Raw genomic sequence first — 11,130 nt, 5'->3', positions numbered from 1 at the left:
AGATGGTTTAGCGGTTAAGTGCTTGCCTGTGAAGCCTAAGGACGCCAGTTCAAGGCTCAGTTCCCCAGGACCCATGTCAGCCAGATGCACAAAGGGACGCACGCATCTGGAGTACTTATGCAATGGCTGGAAGCTGTGGTGCACCCATTCTCTCTCTCTCTCTCTCTCTCTCTCTCTCTCTCTCTCTCCTCTGCCTCTTTCTCTCTCTGTAGCTCTCAAATAAATAAAAATTAAAAATATTTTTAAAAAATGTTTCTCTGTACATCAAAGGTCTGTGATTACAAAAATTTGGAATAAATCTGCCAACGCTTGCCTTCCTAGAGACTTACACCAGAACACTTGAGGATCTGCTATTAAACAGACCAACTGACCAAATTCTATTTACTCTCCCCCACTTATCATTTGTAGTGCAAAGGTCTTTAGCTTTGCTTTATATCCATGATGCCACATTTCCAATGTGACATATTTCTTAGAATAATATGGATATTTCTGTAGAAAAGAGCAAAATAGCAACAAAGCTATTCAAATAGGGAGGTGGTCCATGCGTTTTCTTTTTTAAAAAAAACATGGAAACATGAAACTTATAAAAAATCAAATAACTTCTGTTCAATTAAGCAGCAATTGGAATGTGCAGTCAGTCAAATTTGTGCCTAACGGGTGGGTCTCCATGGTGCTTACAACCTCCACAACTGGGTGACCAGGCTCCATTGTTTTCAGGCACTATGAAGCATGATAAATCATTCTAATGTTCAACAAGTTTAACAAGATTCTCCCACCAGAATTTGTGAAGTGATGAGTGGCTTCAAATATTAACATGCTTAATAAATATTGAATGACCTCCTATAGCAAAAACAAAACTTATTTACAAAGCAAAGGAAAACAAGCAAAACACAAATGCAATAATCACAGCTTCTGATGGATGAAGGTGAGGCTAAAGCAAATACAGATCGTACAGTTCTGTGCTATAATAATTAAAGTCCATGAAGCCATTTTGATGTGCTGATTATTATTGTTTTGAATAATGTGTTTACTCATGTCTCACAATTATACTTAAATTGGATTTCTTAAAAGAATCCACAGCTTCTAAACCAGTGCCATAGAAGAATGAGAACAGTTTCATAGGAAAGTAGTTTCTGAGCCAGGCTTGCTTTGATATTTTATTCCTCTTGGTATTTGGCAGTCAGATTGAGAGGCATGAAGAATTTTTCTCCTGAAAAATTCAAAAAAAAACTCCACAAACCTATTTTATTATTTTTTTTATTAATTAGTTTTGTATTCAGCAAATACAGTTTGGTACCATTATTAGGCTCATCTGTGACCTACCTCCTCCCCTTGGCCCCTCCTTGTTGAGGTATATGGGTCATGCATTGTGGAGTTAGACCACAGTTATGGGTAGGAGAAATGTCTCTGCATATCATGACTCAACATGTGGCTCTGACATTCTTTCTGCCCCCTCTTCCGCAAAATTTCCCTGAGCCATGTTGGGTTAATTTTTAGTCTGCTTCAGTGCTGAGGTGTTGGGGGCCTCTGAGGCTCTGGCTCTCTGATTTGGTAGGAGTTGATTTTTCTCTGTGTTGATCTCCTTCCCTTGTGGTGGTACCCGGTTCACCAAGAAAACAGCACCCTTGCTTGTTTCAACAATTTTTCTTAGTTTCAGCCAGGGCCCTTTTGAGGTATGATGGGGAGAGATCCTTAAGATCTACATCAATCTGAAAAAGAGAAGCAGATTCTCTAACAGAGAGTAAGTTAGCACCAGGACAAATGAAATAACCCTTACTTTTTGTAGAGAATTTAATAGGTATAGTCCTCTTGTAGCCCATGATTGATGGTAGCTTGTTAATGGAGAATGGGCTTATGTCTGTATATGGTTCTGACTTGTTTCCCAGTTCCAGCTAAGGGTTCCATACCACTGAGGGGATCAGTTAGCTGAGTCAAGAGCAGTTGGTTCCCCACCATGGCTGTGCGCCACTATTGCACTTGTGTGGGCATCACAACAGGTTATTTACTGCTAAGTAGGTTAGACCATGAGTTGCTTGGATAGATATTGGTCTTTTTCCCCGAGTCGCCCATGTAGCACCTTCTGGCACTAGACGTGCTGACTGTCTGGGGACTGACTCTCTTCCAGCTTGCAGCCATGCCATTCCATTTTACTTGTCGACCACATACAGTGTCTTCAGCAGTAGGGTCTTACCACTAACCTTTGGTGGGTCATCAAGTACTCCAAAAGAAATCTTTCTTTCTTTTAAGAAACCTTGCAGGTCTCTCTGATCAAAAGCTCATTGTGGATGATAGCCATATGCTGGTGCTGGGAGTTACAGGTCAGTGCCCACTAAGAAAAGGAAGAAAAAGATAACTATTATATAAGAGTTAGAGAGAAAAGAGGGAGGTGGGGGAGAGATAGAGAGAGAGGGAGGAAAGCTGTAGAAGATTAATGTCAGTCTTCATCATACCCTCTCCAGTGTCTTGTGGCTCAGGTGTTCCCTATAAGGGCTTGGTGACAATAAATATCTCTTAAATAATACTGAGCAATGGCAACAGCAATGCTTGGGAAATAACCAGCCACAATAAAGCCAATGCTCAGAATAACAAATGTGCTTGGACATGATTAATAAAAGACTTTAAAAATAAATTCTATTTACTTGAGAGAGAGACAATGAGCATGCCAGGACCTCTTGCTACTGCAAAACAACTCCAGATGCATGTTCCACCTTGTGCATCTGGCTTACATGGGTCCTGGGAAATCAAACCTGGGTCCTTAGGCTTTTCAGGCAAGTATCTTAACCACTGAGAAATCTCTCCAGCTCAAAAAAAAAAAAAAAAGATTTTGAAAGCAACTATCAAGCAACACTAAGAATTCAGAGAATGACCTGATAGGAGTTTATTTCTAAACTGTTTTGCTTTCTGAAAATATTTTGGTGTCTTAAGTTTAAAAAAAAAAATTATTGTAAGTTTATTGTGTACACCACAATACTTTGCTATTATAGACTTTATGTAATGGTTAAATCAAACTGAAAGTTTATAGATAGGAACTATCAAAGTTATTGGTAGCATCATGTTGAACAAGGAAAGTGTATGTTTTCATATGCAGAAAACACATGGAGACCAGCAAAGAGCTTTGCCAAAGCCTTTTTTTTTTTTTTTTTTTTTTTTTTTTTTTTGGTTTTTTGAGGTAGGGTCTCACTGTGGCTCAGGCTGACCTGGAATTCACTATGTAGTCTCAGGGTGGCCTCAAACTCTCGGCGATCCTCCCACCTCTGCCTCCTGAGTGCTGGGATTAAAGGCGTGCGCCACCACGCCCGGCTTGCCAAAGACTTTTAAGTATTCTATTAATTACCAAATTGAGGAAGGGGCTTTTTCCATAAAATGGTGGAAAAGAGAGAAAGCAAAACATATTATCTGAGAATGAGAAAGACTCTGTGGAATTGGTATATTAATTTAAGCTGAATAAAATTCTGATAAAATGAAAAATTGTAAAATCATATCAATACACAAGAAACAGAATTGAATATATGTGTAAATTGATTTATTGCAAAAAATTGAGTAACATGATTTCATGGGCCAACTAAGGATGCTGGAAAACTGTGGGTAGGATCAACTATAAGGGCAGCATGGAAATTCAGGGAGCAACTTCAATTGCAATTGTCTTCCAAAAGCCTTTTCCACTAGCTTCCCTGTCCTGTTCTGATTTTCCAGAATAATCTCCTTAGGTAATATGATTGTTTGAATGGATGTCTCCCAACAGGTTCAGGAGCTTATTAAAGTTGGTAATTTAGGTCTCCAGCTGTCTGGCTAGAGGAGGTGTCACTGGGTGGGTCCTGAGGTCTAGTGCTAAGCTGTTTGCTTCAGGAGGAGGGAGAGGGTGGTTCCGAATTCCAGCAAAAGATAATGCAGATTGCTTGAGCTCTCCCTTGGTTGCTGAAGTGTACTTGCTTGTGCTGGTGGTGGTTGCTTTTTTATTTTTCTCCCTCTCTCTCTCTGTGGACCTGTGAAAGTGGGCCAGTTTCTTCTGCCATTAGAGAACTTCCCCTCTATGTATAAGCTTCAATAAATCCCTTCATCCATAACTGTGTCTGGTTTGGAAGTTCATCCCACCAGCATGAGGCTGGCAGAGACAGGTAAAGTGAAATTTAATTTAAATACCAATAACACCTATAAAATATCTTCAGGGCAACATTTAGCTTAGTGTTTGACTGAGCACTATTAACTATCCAACTGACAGGTCAAAGTGACAGATAGCATCTTTCTCCCAAGAGCAGGAGGCTGAATTAATTCTGTTCATTTTAGCTTGTGTAGGTATGTATTTGGTTATAAACTTCTGAAAGCTAGTAATAAGCATGTAATCCATAGGATATAAGAACTCCCATCTGAGTTATTTGAATTAACTACTACTGAGTCTTTGCACAGTTCCAGGCACTTCAGCAGATACAAAACTTTTGTTAGTGAGCAAAGTAGACACAGCAGTTGATCTAAAGAGTGATATACAAAGAGTTCACAAATGTTCCAAAGTACTATTTTCCCAATTATCAATGATGTTATTAATAAAAGCTAATTCTGCTTTTTTTTTTTTTTTTATTTTCAAGAGAGTGAGAGCAAGAGAGACAGAGGGAAAGACAGGGCCTCAGCCATTGAAGTCGAACTCCAGACCCTTGTGCCACCTAGTGGGCAAGAGCGACCTTGCACTTACTTTGCCTTTGTGTGCCTGGCTTTCATGGGATCTGGAGAGTCTAACATGGGTCCTTTGGCCTCTCAGACAAATGCCTTAACCCACTAGTGGTCTCTCCAGCCCTAATTCTGCTTTTTATAATCACGTCATATTGAGTACTAAGAATCCATTAATTAAAAAAAATAAATTGAGTGCTTGCTTCGGCAGCACATATACTAAAATTGGAACGATACAGAGAAGATTAGCATGGCCCCTGCGCAAGGATGACACACAAATTCGTGAAGCGTTCCATATTTTTGTGGTTCTTCCAGAAGCTTCGGTTTTAGATGTTTGTTTTTTTTCCCATCATTAAAAATAAAACAATCTCAAAAAAAAAAAAATAAATTGAATGATAGTGATTGGATATTTCACTCACCAAACATTTTATATCATTGCTTGTATCATGCCTTTACAGTTTAGAGACAAAAAATAAATAATAAACTATTCCCAGGAGGTAACTAGAATTTGGGAAGGTTCATCTAGGGATGGATTCAATAAGTACAAAATTGCTTACGCTACTGGGGGAAGACTCAGAGAAATATATCCACAAAGTAAATTTTCAGATGTTTGTGAAGAGATTGTGTTTTGGCCAGTGGAGATTGGTAGATGCTATTGTTTGACTCTTTAAAGTCTCCCAAAGACACATGTGTTAAAGGCTCAGTCTTCAGTGTGGTGGGATTGAGAGGTGGTCGAACTGTTAAGAGGTGTGGCCTAGTGAGAGCTTTTTAAATCAGTGGATGCATGCCCTTCAAAAGGAATGTTCAGCCCTCATTCTCTGTCTCTGTTTTTGTATCCTGGCCCTAAGGTCAGTTGTTATATTCTATCCCATATTCCTATTATAAATTGCTTTCCACAGGCTCTAAGCAATAGGGCAACTTGACCTTTAACTGGAATCTCTAAAACTGTGAGGCAAAATAAACATTGCACTTCATAACTTCATTGTTCTCAGGTTTTTGTTATAGTGATGGATTTTATAGTTCTCCACAGTGACCTCTAGATAGGTGTATCCAAAAATTAAGGCCAGAAAATTTGTTGTTAGCCATCTCCTATTTTGTGTTTCATCTCCTCTATCAAAGACAATGATGAATGCATAAGAAATGTTCGTTGAGGATAACAAATTCTACAGTAGCTAAAGAGAATGCTCTTGCTTCTTAGTCTCCTAGAAATGATGGCCTTTCATTCCTGAGTTCTCTGATTGGGCTATTCTGTAAGCAAAGCTGGGTGTCTGGAAAGAAGTGGATGTAGTTAATACCATAGGGAATCAAAAGAAGAAAGATCTCTTCTTACTGGGCACAGGAGAACATAAGTGCCAATGGAGTTCTCTGCTCTTTGTGAAAATTATCATTAGCCTGCTCCAGCTGTTCCACTCCCATAATTTTGTATGAAAAACATTTATGGATAAAAGACTGAGGCTCCATGAGGTTGAAAGATTTGCAGGTCACAAGTCAGAGAGCTTGTGATTGGGGGTATATTGGTTCACAGCTGGGGTTTTGCTGTTGTGTGTGCATGTCCCTAGTCAAATATCAGCACAATGAGTGAAATGAAGTTATAGGTTATATATTTTCTGACAGTAGCTAATAGCTGACTACCATCATCAAAGCCATTGAATATCTTTACTTGTAGACTGACCTTGGCTGATAATTATGTAGAATATGATTATACTAAAGAACAAAAAATTCTATATTTAGCTTCCCATTTTCTTTAGTTTTGCCAATTTTCAAATTTTTTATTATGATATATACATTACAACAAGTTTTGTATTATTTGACTTTGGCCCCAACTTTCATTACCTGGAAGGCCTCCTCAGTGTGTTTATGTAAACTTTGTGAAGTTAAGAAGGCCTCAATCAATCCCTGTGGGGTAGTGTGTATCTGAGCCTCAGGCTATTTCTACCTGCTCAGCAACTTCCCATTTTTAATGAAATTTCTAGGATTTAAAACTGGGAAACTTAAGAGGATTTCACTCTCTACAAAATATGTAATTGGACTATCTTTGATGAATGTATACAAAATAAAACTATTTTGCTAAGTATTTTGTTTTTAAAAATATTTTATTTTTATTTATTTATTTGAGAGAAAGAGAAAAAAGGAGAGAGAGAAAGAGAGAGATAATGGGCACTCTAGGGTCTCAAGCCACTGCAAACAAACTCTAGATGCAATTGCCAACTTGTGTATCTGGCTTACATGGGATCTGGGGAAGCAAACCTGGCTCCTTTGACTTTGCAGGCAAGTGCCTTAACCACTAAGCAATCTCCTCAGCCTTAAGTATTTTGTTGGTTTTACAATTATGCTTATAGTTAATGATTTGTCCTCTCAGTAATTTAGTTTTTGTTTGTGTCATGTTGTGATATTTTCCACTATCTTTTTAAAAAAAAATTTTTGTGTATTTATTTGAGAGCAACAGACAGAGAGAGAAAGACAGGGATGGGGGAAAGAGAGAGAGAGAGAGAATGGGTGCACCAGGGCCTTCAGCCACTGCAAACGACTCCAGATGCGTGTGCCCCCTTGTGCATTTGGCTAACGTGGATCCTGGGGAATTGAGCCTCGAACCAGAGTCCTTAGGCTTCACAGCCAAGCGCTTAACTGCTAAGCCATCTCTCCAGCCCATTCACTATCTTAATGAATAATATTTCTATAATTAATGTCATTAATACAAATATTATCCATTTGTTTTCATAAGTTTAGTTTTTTTCAGTTGACTTCCTAGAAATACATGCCTATATTTATTTTTGTGTAGTTATTCTAGTGACTCTCTTGGTTAATATGTATGGGGTAAAATGAAAATTTAAATAACTTTGGGCTTGAGAGATGGCATAATTGTTAAGGCACTTTCTTCCAAACCAAAGGACCCAAGTTTAATTACCCATGACTCATGTAAGCCAGATGCACAGTTTGTTTGCAGTAGCTGGAGGCCCTGATATGCCCATTCTCTCTCTGTCTTTCTCTTTCACTCTCTCTCTCTATCCCTCTGCTTTTATCTCTCTATTTCACTTTTAAGTAAATAAAGCCAATACATAAAAAATTATAAAATAGATTTATTTTTATGAAAAAGTCATCAATAATAAAAGGAAAGTTTTGTAATTATGGAACAGGGGACCAGATTTTGGGATTTCTTGTAGGAACTTTAGGGATATTTTCATTTTTCATTCATACTTTTTGTTCAAAGAATCATGTTTTAATAGCTCTCTTAGACTTGTCCAATATGTACACGACTGAAATCATGGAATTACAAGCTATGACTTAGAATGTCAGTTTGTCCACTAGGGGCATAGGTTGAAACTGTCAACTAGGATTTTAATCAATGGGGCAAAGCTATACATAAGTGAAATTTTAGCTGTTCTGTACAATACTTGCAAGTGCACTTCACCAATTCTATGATGTTCTGTGAAAGAAAGTCATTTCCACTAAATGTTAAGGTCTTTTACTTTTGCATGAATATTAACATTAGCTACTTTCTTGCAGAGTAGATGACTGTAGGCTGAGCTTTCCTTTGTGATTTGGAAGACAGTACACATACTAGATAAGATAACACAAATGAAAGGGCAGGAGATTAAGGCACTTGCCTGCAAAGCCTAAGGACTTGGGTTCAATTCCCCAGTACCCATATAAAACCAGATGCACAAGGTGGTTTGTGCCTCAGGAGTTTGTATATAGTGGCTAACAGTGTTTGCGCATCCTCTCTCTCTCTTTCTTCCTTTCTCTCTCTCTCCCTCAAATAAATAAATAAAATATTTTTTTTAATTTTGTTTGTTTATTTATTTGAGAGTGACAGGCAGAGGAAGAAAGAGGCAGAGAGAGAGAGAGAGAGAGAGAGAGAGAGAGAGACAGAGAGAATGGGTGCGCCAGGGCCTCCAGCCACTGCAAACAAACTCCAGACGCGTGAGCCCCCTTGTGCATCTGGCTAACGTGGGTCCTGGGGAATAGAGCCTTGAACCAGGGTCCTTAGGCTTCACAGGCAAGCGCTCAACTGCTAAGCCATCTCTCCAGCCCAAATAAAATATTTTTAAAAGTATAATCCAAATAAACAAAAAATTGAAAAGGGTCTGATAGTTGTGAGAAAATAAAGCTTCTTTTCATTTTGTTTGAACATTGATCACATTTTGTAGACATAATTACTTAAATACTTCTGCCTTCAATTATTTTTTCACTACCACATTTCTTATGTTTATACCTTCTTTGCTATTCATTGACTCTAGACTGACAAAAAATATGTGACATTCATCATCAATTGGCCCTTCCTCCTTTTTCTTTCCCTACCTTCTCAGCTTCATCATATGTATATTTATTTTATAAATGTTAAAAAATGAAAAATAAATAAATCTCTTATGTTTGATGTATCAGCTTTACATCAATATTATCAAATACTTGAGATAATTCACTCTAAAAGAGAAAAGGTAACTTTGTCTCACAGTTTTGGGGGTGGCAGTCCAAAATCAAATGGTCCTGTTGCTTTGGGCCTATTCTGAGGCAGTCGTGTGTTTTAACAGGGTGCTCAGAGAAAGAAGCTAAGGACACACCATTCCCCTCCCAGGTATGCTCCCAGAGAGCTTTGGACCTCCCACAGCCTCCTCCTAAATATCCACCAAATAGCTCAATCGCACTCCCTTGGAGACCAGTCCTCTATTTCCTAGTCTGTCCCTCATCCTAAAGGTTGAAAATAAATTATAGACATAATTGAACAATATTATGTTAAATTACCTTCACTACAGCGAAGGAAGCCACCAACAAAGTGGAGTGGATTTCCTTCCATATACTCTAAAATTTCTCAGTATTCTGTCACATTCTGATTTACTTCTAGTCTGCACTATAACATGCTATATGGAGCTTCCTTATAGCTTCTAATTTCCTCTCAGTAATTGTAATTGCTTTTGGCAGGTGTATGTGTGGGCAGCATATCTGTGTACGTGTGTGTGGTTGGCTGAAGACTGACATTGGGTGTCTTTCTCAATCACTCGCCTCCTTAGCATTGAAGGCGGGGTCTCTAGCTGAACCTGAAACTCACTGACTGGGCTAGACCAGCTAACCAGCAAGCCTTAGGAACCCTCCCATCTCCATCTACCTAGTGCTGGGATTACAGGTGTGTGCCACCGTGTTTGGCTTCTTACGGTGGATACTGAGGACCTGACCTCAACAACAAGTCCTTACCTAGCTGAGCTATATGCTTATCTTACCGAATTCCTAGCTTATTTTCAAAGGAAAAAAATGTATAATTTCTTAATCTTTTTACTAAAATTTTCAGTTTTGTTATTTATTCTCATTTGCAGTAAATACATTTCAATTTTCCTTAACATAGTCTTGTAAATTACGGTCAATATTGCATATGGCCCAGTGGCTTCCAAACTTCTTGTATAATTAATCTTGCTAGAATTTTTATTTTTTTAAAGATTTTATTTATTTATTTGATTATTTGAGAGTGACGGAGAGAGAAAGAGGCAGATAGAGAATGAGAGAGAGAATGGGCATGCCAGGGCTTCCAGCCACTGCAAACAAACTCCAGACGCATGCGCCCCCTTGTGCATCTGGCTAACGTGGGACCTGGGGAACCGAGCCTCCAATCGGGGTCCATAGGCTTCACAGGCAAGCATTTAACCGCTATGCCATCTCTCCAGCCCAAGAATTTTAATTTTTTTTTCTTGAAGTAGGGTCTCACTCTAGCCCACACTGGCCTTGAATTCACTATGTAGTCTCAGGGTGGCCTTGAACTCAACAGCGATCCTCTTACCTCTGCTCCCAAGTGCTGGTATTAAAGGCGTGTGCCACCATGTCCTGCTTGGATTTTAATTTTTTTTATATCTGATAGTTACATCTGATAAGTTATTCCCACTGTTTATCAAGTCTTGTCTTATCATGTTGCTCTTGTCTTTCTTAAATATTTTTTCTTGGAGTATTTATCAGGTGACTATTTCAGAAAGGGTAATTAGAATGTAAATATCCTTAATTGATACATTTATAAAATATATGATATATTATCACATTTTATATGATATGTTATATATTTTTCTTGTTTTTCACCCCAGCACCGGGTATTAATTGATTTTAATTTGTGACCATAACAAATTGTCAAGTCTTATTGCCTAAAACAATACAAATTTATTACCCATGGTTAGAAACCCAGCATGGGCCTTACCGGGCTAACATCTTAGCATCAATGCACAGCTTCCTTTCTGCTTCCTGCTCTTGCAGGTTGATACTAGAACTCAATACCTTGTACTTATAGCATGGAGGCCTCCATTCTCTTCCTGGTTGTGAGCTGAGGGGCTGATTCCATTTCCTATAAGCTACTGAATTACTTAGCCCATGGCCCCCTGACTCCATCTTCAATTCAGAACTGGCAGACAGAACACTTTTCATTTATTCATGTGTGTGTGTATGTGTGTGTGTGTGTGTGTGTGTGTGTGTGTGTGTGTACATGCAAGTGTGTGCCTGTGT

At 38.5% G+C, this 11,130-nt stretch overlaps 1 non-coding gene across 1 annotated transcript; it reads left to right on the top strand.

Moving 5' to 3' along the window:
- The first annotated feature begins 4,854 nt into the window (after window positions 1-4,854).
- On the top strand, window positions 4,855-4,961 carry LOC123459611. Its single transcript, XR_006636370.1, has one exon. It is a non-coding gene; the product is annotated as a U6 spliceosomal RNA (small nuclear RNA).
- Window positions 4,962-11,130: the final 6,169 nt, after the last annotated feature.

Source organism: Jaculus jaculus, chromosome 3 (assembly GCF_020740685.1).
Source record: "Jaculus jaculus isolate mJacJac1 chromosome 3, mJacJac1.mat.Y.cur, whole genome shotgun sequence".
Classification (NCBI taxonomy): Eukaryota; Metazoa; Chordata; class Mammalia; order Rodentia; family Dipodidae; genus Jaculus; species Jaculus jaculus.
Note: the sequence above shows the minus strand (reverse complement) of the source record. Positions and strands in the feature narration are given on the sequence as shown.